This window comes from Chamaea fasciata, unplaced genomic scaffold (assembly GCF_029207755.1).
Source record: "Chamaea fasciata isolate MVZ Bird 193981 ecotype frontalis unplaced genomic scaffold, bChaFas1.0.hap1 SCAF_9, whole genome shotgun sequence".
Lineage (NCBI taxonomy): Eukaryota > Metazoa > Chordata > Aves > Passeriformes > Sylviidae > Chamaea > Chamaea fasciata.
Window position 1 is genome coordinate 25,494,321 of NW_027094094.1, and position 13,526 is coordinate 25,507,846.

Consider the following 13,526-nt stretch of genomic DNA (forward strand, 5'->3'; position numbering starts at 1 on the left):
GGAGTGAATTTTTTTGAAACTTTGCATTCTGTGTAGAAGTTTGGCTTAGTTTTTATTTAGATAAAGCTTACTTTACTATAAAAGTATTTTTGAGTAACATGAATAAAATGTACATTTCAAAGAATTCACAGGTGATTTTTGCTTAGCCAGGCAGAATTCATGTGGGAATTTTTTAGACACTGGGCAGTTCATCTCTGCTCCCTCAAGTCTGTACTTATTAATATATATACAGAACTTCATAGTTGCATTGCTTACTGAATCAAAGTTGAAATCATGATGTAATAGTCCAGGGGTTTTCTCCACTAAGTGTTTTCCAAACAGTGGCTTTGCCATTTGCTGAAGTTGTTTCGCAGGCTCAAAGGAGTATCCAAAAGTTGTAAAGGAATCTTTACCAATTCGTGTGCAACGTCCTTTAAGCTTCCACTTTTTTCAGGCTCGTTCAGTACTTCCTTATCTAAAACTAGAGAGAGAGCTATAAGAGAACTCTGGACCAGATGCACAAAGGGTGCAATTTCCAATTTTCATAGTGAAGTGCTTCAGAGTTACAAATAAAGGCTGGCAACCTTCATATTTCACTTTTGCTCACTTTGGGGTTGGCTTTTTTAGTTGTTTTGTTGGGTTCTTTTTTTAAGTTCTATTTTACTTGCCAATGTAAATTCAAAAGACAGCTGAAATTCATTGATATTTCTGTCCATCTACAAGAAGAAGGAGAAGGAAATAACTATGAATTTGTATTCAGCTCAGCCAAGGGCAAAGTAAGAAAGGAAAAGTGTCATGCTACAAAGTGAGGCAATCCATGGGCAGGTATAACCCTGGAAACAGATTAGAATACCTTAGGAGTTTCTCTGACATTCTTTAATCATCGACCTTTGCACCAGCTAAAAGTCTGATGAAGTGGCACATGAACTTTTAAGTCTGATAGCATTTTTTAGTGCAAGCTGAAGAAAGGAGACTATATAATTACCATGAGATTTCAGGTTTTTCCAGGGGAGTCTGCCCAACTAATCCAGAGAGAAATGGCTGTAGCTCTTAAAGTTGAGCGGTTACAGTGTGAACTTAGTTGAAGTAATTTAATTAGTGCCTATTCATTAGGGAAACAAAGATCCCCTACAGATCACCATATTATTTGACATTGGATGAATGATAGATATTGACATTAAATTGTAGGAATTTACATGATTTCAACCAAATGATTTTCTCATGTTTTCCTGTGAGTTTTGTGTGGTTGAGTCAAATTTATCAGTCAATTGTAAATGAACACAATTTTTGAAAAAAAAAAGTTGACAAATTTTCAGAGAAATGCTAAATATTGTTAACAGACTTTGTTGCTCCCTGGATAACAAAATCTATCATATTAACTCATGCCAGGCATACTGTCGTGTTCAGTCGTTGTCAAACACTTCTTTAGCAAACACTGCACCCCTTTCTCTTTTGCAAATTACTGCCTGATTCAGGGATTGCCTGCCGAGGGTTTATACAGAGAAGAAAAACATTCTAGGTGAAAAGTTCTCTGTTGTGCTTGTTTGATGTCATCACCCACTTGTTTGATGGCACCTGGGCTACAGAGTAGGAAAACATGTCCCTCTAAAAATGGGAGCTATAAAGGAATCCCCTGAGAACCTGCTGTGAGAACAGAGCTACCTGGCTGAAATGCTGATATGTCTTGAGCAAAGAAAATAATTGTCATTCTTTAAAATGGGACTTTGTATCAGTTACACTTCAGTTTGTCAGCTTTGTGCCCAAGTAGTTGTAGAGCAAAATAATTTTACATATTTACTGTGTTTTGGCTCAGGTTTCTGAAGTAATCTCCATTGTCTTCCCAAGAGGGAGTTTGCTACTGTATTTAGCTAGAAATGTGAATGTTTTTTATGCAGATGATGAGCATTCAGAGGCCTCATAGCATGGTTCTATACAGAAGGAATCATAGGTGAGGCTTTTTGCGTGTGTGTCCTGTTGCCTTCAGCATCACCTGCCTGCCTCTGACCTCCTGACTGAATAATCCCTTTAGAGTTATCCCTGTCCACTTAAGTGGCTCTTTGCTGCTTCCTAGAAGTACTTTGTCCTTAGCAGTCCCCCACTGAAGCTCCAGGAGTTGCAGAGTTGTAACCAGCCACATCTCCAGCAGTTGCCACAAGTGGAGCCAAAACATATCACCACGACCAGGGCTCTTTGTGTCTATGCAAAAAAGAATGAGTAGTTGTATGTTTCACAAGAGCAAGAATGACACATTTCTCCTTTCTTTTGTTACTCAATCATTTGCTTTAATTTATTTCAAGAGAATGGAGAACAGGCAGTTGTTTGCGTCTTGCAATCATCCAGTCTAGGAATTTTGTGATGAAAAGGCTAGAACAAAAAAAAAAATACCCACAAAAAAACCTATGCTGTGATCCCCAGACTTCCAAAGTAATCTGTCAGTATTTCTGAATTTATATATAAGGCATATATTAAAAGCATATTGTGTTATGTTTTGTTAAAATTCTAGAAATCACCTTTTTAGTGAAATCTTAAATTCAAATGACCCCCTGTGTAGAAGTAGTTTTTTCAATGTAGATGTTGAATGAAGGCTCATGTGTGCTGTTGTTATTCTTTCCTTGAGTGTCCCATTTTAGATTCAAATCAGAGGGGGATTTGCAGAACAGGACCTAAATCAGATAAGACACGTAGATTGACTATCAGGAGAAGAAAGGAGGGATATGGAACAGCACGTTCCACACTTCATTTTACTTTGAAACACAATATTTAGGTCTTGTGGAATGCCAGAATGCTCTTTCACCCCATTGACACAGCGTAGCTCACTATCAAAATCAGAAATCTAATCAAAGTGAGTTGTAGGACTGCAGTCATTGAGAGTATATTTTAGCTGATTTTTTTTTTCCTGGATTTTGGGGGTTTAACATATCTTAATGCCTAGTTCCATAAGCTAGTTCTCTTAAGAGAAAAGAAAATTCTGAAAAAGAAAGGCAGTTCTTGTAGATAATTTCCTATCTGGAGTTTTTAAACTGTCTTTTGAGTTTTTCTTCAATTTTTATTTTCAGTGTGAAGAGAGCAAAGGCCTCTTGTTATTTCCATGTCTATTTAAATAGTCTGTCAAAATTTTTTTTACTCTTAAATTCTAGCTCCCTTAGTAAGTTATGATTGCACTGAAAAATTATTTTTAAATATACAAAAAAAAGAAAGAAAATATATTTATGCTTGAGGGAATAAATAATTTCCTTGATATCACAGAGTAAATAATTTCTTTGGTGGTCACTGCTGTGGTTTGGATATCAGACTTAATAACTTAGTTCTTTTCTTCATTATACTAAATCCTATAAATCCCCAGAGTGATGAAGAAAAGTCTATCAAATGAAAAGGCTGACAAGAATTAATGTAAAAATGTTCTTTGTTCTCACAACACTGGACACAATTCCTCATTAAATGTATTGGTGGAGAAATAGCAACAGAACTCATCTGCATAGCCCGGATAGTTTAATTTCATTCAGTGGATTTAATTGTTGTACCTGAAGACGGAAGATAATCTGCTGCATGCCATATAAACTTCGCAAACTGGGAAATTCACTTTAAATTGCTTTGCTATTGAATCCAATTTTCAACCTCACTGAGGGAGAAAATATTTTTTGTTATGAATGGATGGTTATATATTTTAACTACTTCACCTTCACCTCTAAGAATAGCCCTAACAAGGACTTCCTTATTTTTCACATAGTGCATCTAGCTATTTCTAAGATACCTGTGTGTATCAGGAATTGTTTTGAACAAGTGAGAATTGCTGTCACTCTGGGGAATGGGGCTCAAGCGTGGCAGTCCTTTTCATTTTCAGTCGTGGTCAGCAAGCAATGGGCCACATCTCATCCTAGAACTCAGTAAAGTTCCACAAGGAATGGATTAAGTGCAGCAGCTGGATTTCTTTGCATGCCTGTGTACAATCAGTAGCTTTTTCTCTGTTTCACAGATAGCCTGGTGCACAAGCATTTGCTAATGGTGAGGAAATGGTATTCGACCAGAAGTGGAGGGGAGGAATGCGTGGCTTCTTTGCCTCTTCTGAAAACATGCTTCCCTCATTATGTGGCAAATTGGCATTTAGCTCTTTCATACCTACTAACATACCAACCCTGAGGAGAAAACATTGCCTTTCACAGGAATTGCAAGAGCCTGTTAGAATCTCCCACATTTAACAGAGTCAGGTATAGCAGGGGACTGGAGAACAAGCACCAGTAGGATCTGTCCTTTGCTCAGTCAGTGAGGTTACTGTGGGTGTTGTTTCAACTGTGAACAGAATGAAAGCCCTAAAGTACAGGAAAATGATCTACAAGCATGCACACTGTTAACCTATCATGGGATGAATAACTATTAAAAAAGGAAGTTTGTAATTGGGATGGGTAGGGTGAAGTTATTTGCCCTTTAGGATGCATTTGATTTTGTCAGGGCGGTGGATCTAATCTGGAAAAAAAAAAAAAAAACCTGGAGATTTTTTTTAATTGAGGGAGGAAAAGAATACATGAGTTATTTTTCTTGTTTGGTTTTTGAAGTAATCAAATCGAATTGTACATATGGCACCTGTATTTGTACAGTGCGAACACTAGGAAGCGATTTGTGGAGGGGTTTTTTTTAGAGTTTTGTGGAAAATAGAGCTGGAATCTCTTTTACTGTGTTATAAATCAGTTTTAGAGATATATAGATCTGCCTCAGCCACGCCCCATTATGCCCAATTTACGATATTCCTGTGACTGTAACGTTTTGAGAGGTTATGTTCCTTCTGTAGCTGTAGCTAATTACATTTTGTTGCAGCATAATTTCAGTTATTGTTTTAAATTGCTATTTCATCTTTAAAAGAAATGATGGCAAACAGCATTGCTGTGTATTGTCATTTCTTGGATGCTTTTACAGTTTCTTAGGCTGTAGAGTGGAAAAGGAGAAGGGGCAAGGGAGAAAGGTTGCACTAGACTAAAGCACTCAACCAAGAAGGTTTGGAAACAGCAGGTCTGGTAAAACCTGATGTTCCACCATTTGTGCCTTCCTATAGGTGTAGCTTGTTATATAAGGAATCAAAAAAAACAAAGGGGCTCTGTCAAAGATTTGTAGGGAAAATGAACATGCATGTTCTAAAACTATCCAGTATATTAACTTGCATGGAGGTAATGTACAGAATTTGTCAAGCTTCACGCAAAGAAATGTACATCAAGTACATCACAACCAGAACCTCGTAGCACAATGGTAATAAACTCAAAAGATAATTTCCACCATGAAAACCATCAGTTAGATTTTATTTTTAAGGGATTTTTGGACCCAAAGTGTGGTTAAAGTTTTCACGTTTAGAATTTCTTCCTGTTGTTTTGATAAGACCTGGATACATAAAATTAAACCTCTCTTTTCTGCATCAAAGTTTCAGGCTTTTCCCAGTCTGAAACATAATTTAGTGCATTTTGATTTGAGAGTTGTGGAAACAATTGCTCTACTCCCACACTGTCATTAGCGGTACTCCCCCCCCCCTTCCCTTATGATACCCAGAGAATTGAAATTGTGTTGTTCTCTTTAGGTCTCCCGAGCTGAATCCATTTCATGCTGAAATCAGTGGAATTTGGAACAGCTCTTTGTGCTCCTGATATATTCAGGGGGGAATTTTCTTCGCATGAGAATTTCTCCTGTGCTTGAGGAGAGCTGCTGCTGTGTATCTGGGCTGTAACTATCCCCTAGATATGACTTCAGCCATCTGGGAAAGAGTTATTTAATTAAAGAGTTAACTGTACCTTAGCACAGAGAAATATAAGTGCATACATCTAAGAGAAAAATGTAGGCCACACTTTCACGAGGAACATGATTTGGGAAAAAGCAGCTGAAAAAATTCCTTTGGGCAAATGAATCCCTAATATTTTAGAACTGAGAGAAGAGGTAAAAAGGAGACTTAGTTGTGGAAAGAATGGACTATTGAACACCAACAATACTCTGTATAGACCAAAGATGAGTTTGTTACTGGAATGAATGTTGTAGTTTTCTTCCTAGATAACATGGCAAATTTTAGGAAAAGCTCCTTAATGAAGACATATAAATATATTTTATGGTGAGACTCAAGGAATCAATAGGACTGAAATGTATTTTGCCCACGGTCTAGAAGTGCACATTTATGGATTAAAACAATTTTCATTTTAAAGTACTTATAAACATAGTGAGTCTACAACAAGATCCTGTAGCATCAAATTTAAAATAGAAAAGAGGAAATTCTCTGTTTCTGTCATGGCAAATTTCTATCCACTAGGGGATTTTTTTAAAGTTGTTCTTGGGGTTTTTATATTAGTTTGGTTTTGTGTTTGATTTGCTTGTTTGCTTAGATTACTGCAATTATACACAAGAGAAAAAGAATATACAGAGAAGTATAAGAATTTCTAGGTAAGTATGAGCATAAATGGAAAGGATATAGAGTTATGTTACTTTTGCATTTCAAGCTGAACTAATCTATAGTTGGCAAACTGCAAAAAAAGTACTGTGACTTTCTTTGGTATCTTTCTGGTATAAAAATCTTCAGTACTAGATGTCAACATGACCTTTAGACTTATGCAAGTCAAATAGCATCCCTTGTTACACCTGCACATTATGAAGGTTCACAGTGCTGAATATTATTTTGTTTGTGTCTTTGTATTGTTGAATTCTCTCCAAAATGAAGGGTATTGAAAGCTAACATAGCTTTTCAATTTAGGAGGATGTTCAACGCTTACAGAGGAGTTGAGTTATGCTTTATTTATCTCATCATTCATGAGGCTTCATGCTTATCCAAAGGTTTTGGAGTGGAGTGATCTGCTGGGATTCCTTTGCCTTTCTTCTCCCTGCACCCCCACTCCCCCAATTCATTCAAGTGGTTTTTTTCCATTCTCTCTGAGGCGGACTGGTTTTAAAATATCTGTTCCTACAGTTTTTAGTATCGCTTTAAAAAAGAAGAATCTTAAGACAAAATTATCAACTTTTTTATGCTTGGTGGTTTGTTTTTTATATTTTTAACAGAGTAAACTATTGTTCTGCTTTATGGCTTTAAAAATTTTATTTGTCAGTGCATAATGAAGCATTGGCATCGTGGTAAGTTAATTTATGCTGTTGGATTTTGTCCATGTCCTACTGTGATGTGAGCATGTATTATGGATTTGGATTTTATTCTGCCTATGGTTATTGTTGTGTGTATGTCACAATATGAAAGGATTAGTACCTTTTCTTTCTTGAGTCTTTATTTCCCTGTGTTGTAGACATGAAAAAGAGGGTCATGTAAGTGCATTTGTTTTAAGATGATTTACTGCAGCGCCAGCAATATAGATAACATGTGCAAATAAACATTGATTTAGCTTATGACTTCTGGGAGATTTGCAATTACAAAAACTGTAACTGCAAACTGGTGCAGTATTTACAGGCATTTTTCAGATCCTTCATAAAGATTTTCTTCATATGGAAAAACTTATTTATTCCTGTCTGTTTCTTTTCTAAACTACAACCTTGCCGTTGCACTATGACTTTGTAGAACTTTGTGAGAAACAAATTCCTTCACTCAGAACCCCAAAACCATAGTATCACAGACTGAACACCAATCACATAGTAATTTTATTCTTCAATATTATTTCAGGACAGTGAAATGTACATTCACAATAATTAATTTCAGTGAATAAAATTTATTACTTCATCATTAAATCTATAAATCTATGTAATTATGTAATCTATAATAAAATAGAATTTTATTTTATTTATTAAAAGAGTTCATTCTTTGTGAAATAGTGCACAAATGTTAATTTGCTATAAGAAGTATTATTATTGTTGTTGCTATTATTATTATACAAACCTATAAAAATAGATAGCCTAAACTAGAGAAGAAACAGCCTTAGCTTATTTTAAATGTGACAATAACTTCATGACATCTTTTTTATACTTTTATATAGCCAGTCTGATGGACTTTGGTTTCTATGAGATTTTTACCAGGCATTTCCACTGAATCTCTTGTGTCATTGTTGTTAGAAATAGAATTCAAATTCTGGCTCATAACATTCCTATTAAGGACTAGAACGTATGGCGAGTTGGATTTCAAGAAAAGCAGGAGCAATACAGACATTGTTGTTGGCTGCTGTTTGAATAATGGATAGCTCAACCCATTTCTCTCTGGGCTCTGTATTGGAAAGATTATTTGTTCTCGTTAGCACAACACATAAAGTTTTTCTATTTCTTTCCACACTGTGCTGCACTTTTATTATATTTTTGCTTGCTCCTGAGATGTACACCCATCAGTGCATGATCAGGTGTCAGTCATGCTCTGTCATATCCGATTTGTTTTGCTCTCTCTTTGGAACTTTCTCTCTTAATTTCGCAGGTGAATTTGACATTCAGGATCGCTTCCTGTGATGATTATCTGGAGATAATGAATGCTGCTTGTATATGCATGTATTTTCACCTTAATATAAAAAAAGTTTTGACATTCAAAAAATAACACATCAGTCATAGGCTTCTAAATATAAATAGATTAATCAGAGACCTTGATTTCTCAGTGCTTCATTCAAATAGTTTCTATTTGTAAATCTAAGTTTCTAAGGAAAGTATAATTGCCTATTTGATGTTACACCTTTATGGATTTTTACTAAAACTTTGGTATGATTACGGTTTTATAGGGAGCTAAAAGAATAAAAAAGACAAAAAGACAAGGTATTTAAAGTAAAAAAAAGATTGGTGTGAGAAAAGGTTGCTAATAGCTGTGAATAATTTCTCTTTTTGGCAATCAGTTGGATATTGCCATATGGAGCTTGAGATGAAAGAATAATTTTACCATTGATTTCAGTGGGGCCTCTTGCCAACTCCTAGAGCAGAGCCAGGGCACGGGACCTGCAGCAGCATTCTCTGAAATGCCTGGGGGAATAAGGCCACAAGAGGATGGGGGGAATAGCATGCCTGAGGTGTTACTTCACAGTATGATAGGAGTGGCTAGGAATAAAGTTTCACTGTTGTTTATGTCTTTACAAAAGTGAAAGTTGGAGAAAAAAAAGCCATGGGAAAGGCCCAGATTCCATCCTGGCATGGCACAAAAGCTAGAGGACATGACAGAGTGCTTCGGAAACAGTCACTTCCCACATCGTGGAGGTGCCCTTCCTAACCATGCAGCAAAACTCATGGGTTGAGGTTAAACACAGTTGATAACTCTGTCTTTTATGTTGTTGTCTAATTTAAAACTAATTTTGATAGTGATCTTAGTATTCCTAAGTTTTTCTTGAATAAATGAAGCAGCAGATCATAGGAAATACTCAAAGGTTTTGAGTGGGGAAATCCACAGGGCAATCTTTTAACTCTCTAAGGCAATTAGAGAATCTCTCTGAATGGCATTTCCTCTGAAATACATCCTGATTTCACAGTGAGTTATTTCATGTAGTATTTACATCCATTCAGACTTTTCACTAATGTGTAAGAATAGGGGTTTTCTTGGTTCCATATACATAATGGGGTGGGGTGAGGGGAGGTAAACCATGTAAGTGCTAAGAATATAGTTCATCAAGGGTCCGTGAATCCCAGCTCAGAATGGAATAGGATAAAATATTCTCAGTCTGGACAATCGTGGAGTGCTTTTGTATTGCTTTGAGCAGTTCACGGTAATATTTTTAACTTGGGCGCCATTAAAGAACTGGAAAGTGGAAATTGATCTAGTGCTGTTATCTTCAGTGGCACTAACTCATGCCAGCCAAGAGTTAACTCCAAAGGGGGAAATGATCCATGCATGTCAGGCACATGCTATGTATCAGGCTTAATGTAATTTGGTATGACTCCAATTAAGTGTTGGTTTTAAGACAAACTCTGGAAACTTGATAAAATCCTTTCGCATTATGAATTAGAAGATTTTCTTAAAAGCACACTTAGTGAAAAACAAGAAAAATAAAACTAGAACAGTAACAAAGGTAATAACCAAAGTCACGCGTGAAAATATCAAATACGCTGAATTTTGCAGGCAGAAGCCACCCGAAAGGGAAGTCATGGCTGAGCTGGGAAATCCCTTAAACTATTAGACTGCGACATAGCTGGGTGCATGAAGGATTTCCCAAGAGTTCTATGTACAACAGCAAATTGTTCTTAGACTGCCTAAAATTATGCAGGATTTTTAGAATTTGGTTCCTAAGTGAAAGGAAAGCCAGTATTGACTGTTCAGTAAAGGGAGCAGCTGGCAAAAGGCAAAATGCTGGAGCTGGAAGCTCAAGTGATAGCTGAGATGAGAGGGTTCTTGGCGGTCATTACTAACTGAGATGTCTTTTAAGCCTCCTTCCACAAAATTTGTTCACTTCCCTTTGCTATTAACTGCCAAGAACTGAACTAATCCTGTGCATTCAGATGTGAGGGAAGAGCAGAAGAATTTCTCCTGCCATTTGAAATCACAAGTTCCAGCTTCCGTGTCTTCTGAGTTGTCCCCCCTATTTATTCAAGTATGGTTTTCAGCTGCTTTTCCCTCTTTGCATCATTGGTGTCCACGTTGTATTTTCACTCATCCTCCCCAGGGCTATAATCTGCTCACTTTCTGCCGAAACTCTTTTGCTTCAAGTGCTCAAAAAACATGCAGAGATTCAAACCAGCAGTGCTGGGTTAGCACTTGGACTCAATCTTAAATGTCTTCCTCAGCTTGAGAAGTCTGTGATTTTGTTTGTAACTCAGCTGCAGCTCCCTCCCCAAAGTGAGGCCCCTGTCACTCCCAGCCCAGGGCAGGAGGAGCCCATCCACCTTGGCCTTGGGCCACAGCTTCCACCATCCCACCACAGCCTGCCCCAATTATGAGGCTGCCTTCTTCTCCGGCTGGAGCCCAGCTCTGGGATTGGCACCTGTGCTGAGCTGAGGGGAGAGCTCAGTGTGGTTCAGTGGTGTACTTCGAGGTGTGTCACTCTTTCTTGAACTCCGGAGACATAATTAGGGACAAGAGTCAGTAGATCAAATTTAAGTGCCCAACATAAAGGATAAGGTTTAGAACATTCTAAAGCATTTTGTGTATGTTAGTTCTTCATTATTTTCAATCAAGGCTGCAAATGAGCTGTGTAAGGAGAATACATCAGTGGAGATTGTGTGGTTGAAGTGCATGTGAGTACAATTACATACGTGCCACTTTCTGTCTGCTGAGTTGTATTTTCCACTTAGGGAGAGGGAAAGCTGGTGGAACATACATTGACAATTTGTTCTTGAATTTTCTGGAAGGTAACCATTGTGACTGCTCAGCCAAAATCAGTATGCAAGTTTCAAAGCATGTACAATTTCCAGCTCTCTTTCCAAGTGTGATTTGCTGTCGTAGTGAACTGTGCATCAAACTCCTGTCAAAGCATTCTAAATGGCATTTCTAAAATTCTTCTGGAAATGTAATTAGAATGTTAATTGTAATAAGTTGAGCTCTGTGACATTCTCATAAATCTGGGTAAAGTGCAACAACTCTACATTTATACTGCTCTAATGAAAAATACCAGCACAGAGTGTAATGAAAACATCAAGGCAGGGTCTTAAAACATAAATGGTGTCCAATTTCTTTGCAAACTAGATTTGTATCTGAAGTTTTATTGATTTGAATTGAAAAGTGAAACTACCTTCATATTGCTCTCTAATCCACACAGTTAAATTCTTCCCTGGAGGGATAAGGATATAGTGGATCACATGGATAGTGATCTCAAACAAAATTTCACCCATATAAAAGGCCAAATTCTCTTGTTGCAAGTAGGTTAAATTCCAAATAAAGTCATATATCTCAGAATCACTGCTAGTTTAGGTATAAAATTGTTTGCACAATTGTTTATGTGCTCTAAATTAAAGAGTAGTTGGTAAGAAAATTGGGGTTTTTTTAACTAAACCCTAGAAGCCTATAGGAGCACATAATTAATTTGGGCTAGATCATTCTCTCCTGAAGAAAGCCTCAAATAACAGTGCCTTCTCAACAGGTACTTTCAGGGAGGAGGGTCAGAATTCATCTGCTGTCAAATGGGTCAATAAAACCACTCCTATGAACATCCCCAATTTTTCCTCTGAGTTCTGTTAGCTTGGGGAGTGATCCCAAGGCCTCATGTCTCCTTTTAATGTGGATTTCTGTATTTGGAAGTGACTTCACATACAAGTCCCAAACTTACAATTTCTTTGCAATCTTCCCAGATGCAGGAAGAAAAAGTGTGTTTCCAGTGTTCCCCTAGCACAGCACCCCAGAGGCAGCTGTTTAACTCCCCTGGCCAGAAGGGCGTGTTGGGTTTGCATCTGCAGGGACACAGCTGTCCCCGACCCCTCTGCTGTGAGGGACCAGCTTTCCTCATCAGCACACCCCAAAAAGCTCTATTTACCTCTGTTGCACAACAGCAGTTACTGTTGGAACTTTAGAGACTTGATAATTTTGTATCGTTAAAAAGGAAAATTTGATTTGATTTACTTTCTGAAACTTTCGACAGGTTCATAACGGCAACAAGATAATGGATATAATTAATTCTCTGAAATGAAGTAGTAGAAACAGTAACACTAGTGTAATGTATTCCTCTAATTTTTTTTAATGTTAATTATATCAATGAATTATTATGAGGTTAAAATATTTAAATAGAGCAGCTTGCACTTTTTCTAATTGCTGTATTTGTGTATGACGTAACCTGATAAATATTTGTACAGACTTTGTCTTTTCCAGGGAATATAAAGATATTGCAAGTAACGTATGCTGGAAGAGAAACTGTCTGACACCCAAACAGTCTGAATTTTAAGCATTTAATTAAGGAACTTCTACCCTATATTCAGAAATATGCAAAACCCAAGAAAAAACTGTATTCAATTGAACATTTAGCCTGAAATTTGGGAAATACAAATTATTACCTTTCCTCTTCAATGGATTTTACTAGGCTTTAGTCACATTTCTTAGTCTTTGTGCCCCAATCCAACATCTGCAAAATGAAAATAATATATCTGGGAGAGATTATTGTGGAATTCCCATTAATTAATTTATCTGAAATGTTTAGAATTAAAGCAATGGGTGATATAGAAATATCTGTGAATTCTGACTTGAATATAAGTTGATTAAACAGATGTCAAAGAGATCCAATTTGAAATATTAGTAAAATCCTGTTTTATTTATTGATGATATTTCATTTGCGTTAGGTACTGCAATAACACCTTGGATAATAGAGTCCCCCGAGGATGTAAGACTTGCACAAATACAGTTTTGAAGAGAATTATTTGTTTATTCAGAAAAAGATAGCCACTGAAACAGCAGCACATGGTATAAATCTCATTAAAAGTTAAAAAATTCTCTGAGTATATTCTGTGTATATCAGTGCAACTGTCCAGGGAGCAAGCTGGAGATTCTGGCAGTGTTCAGACAATGCTCCCTCCCATCACTGTGCCTTCTGGCAAACTGAGGGGAGAAATGTCTTCTGTTTTCCGTCCAGAAATTATCTGCTGCTTTCCCTGGAGTTGGTCACTCAGTGCCAGTGGACATCTGGCCTCCCCTGTTCTGTACATAGATGACAGAAGTGCATAGTGCTCTATTTCTAGAATTTTCCTCATTGTTGACACTTAGTTTGCAGTAATAT

The 13,526-nt window shown here is 37.0% G+C and overlaps 1 long non-coding RNA gene across 1 annotated transcript in view; it reads left to right on the forward strand.

Annotated features, from left to right (window-relative positions):
* The window catches only part of LOC136294105 (uncharacterized), a 106,811-nt gene extending 93,612 nt beyond the window's left edge, over positions 1–13,199 (forward strand). The window contains exon 3 of the long non-coding RNA XR_010722311.1: positions 12,115–13,199. This is a non-coding gene — a long non-coding RNA (uncharacterized lncRNA). The remainder of the gene's footprint in view (positions 1–12,114) is intronic.
* The last annotated feature ends 327 nt before the right edge of the window (positions 13,200–13,526 follow it).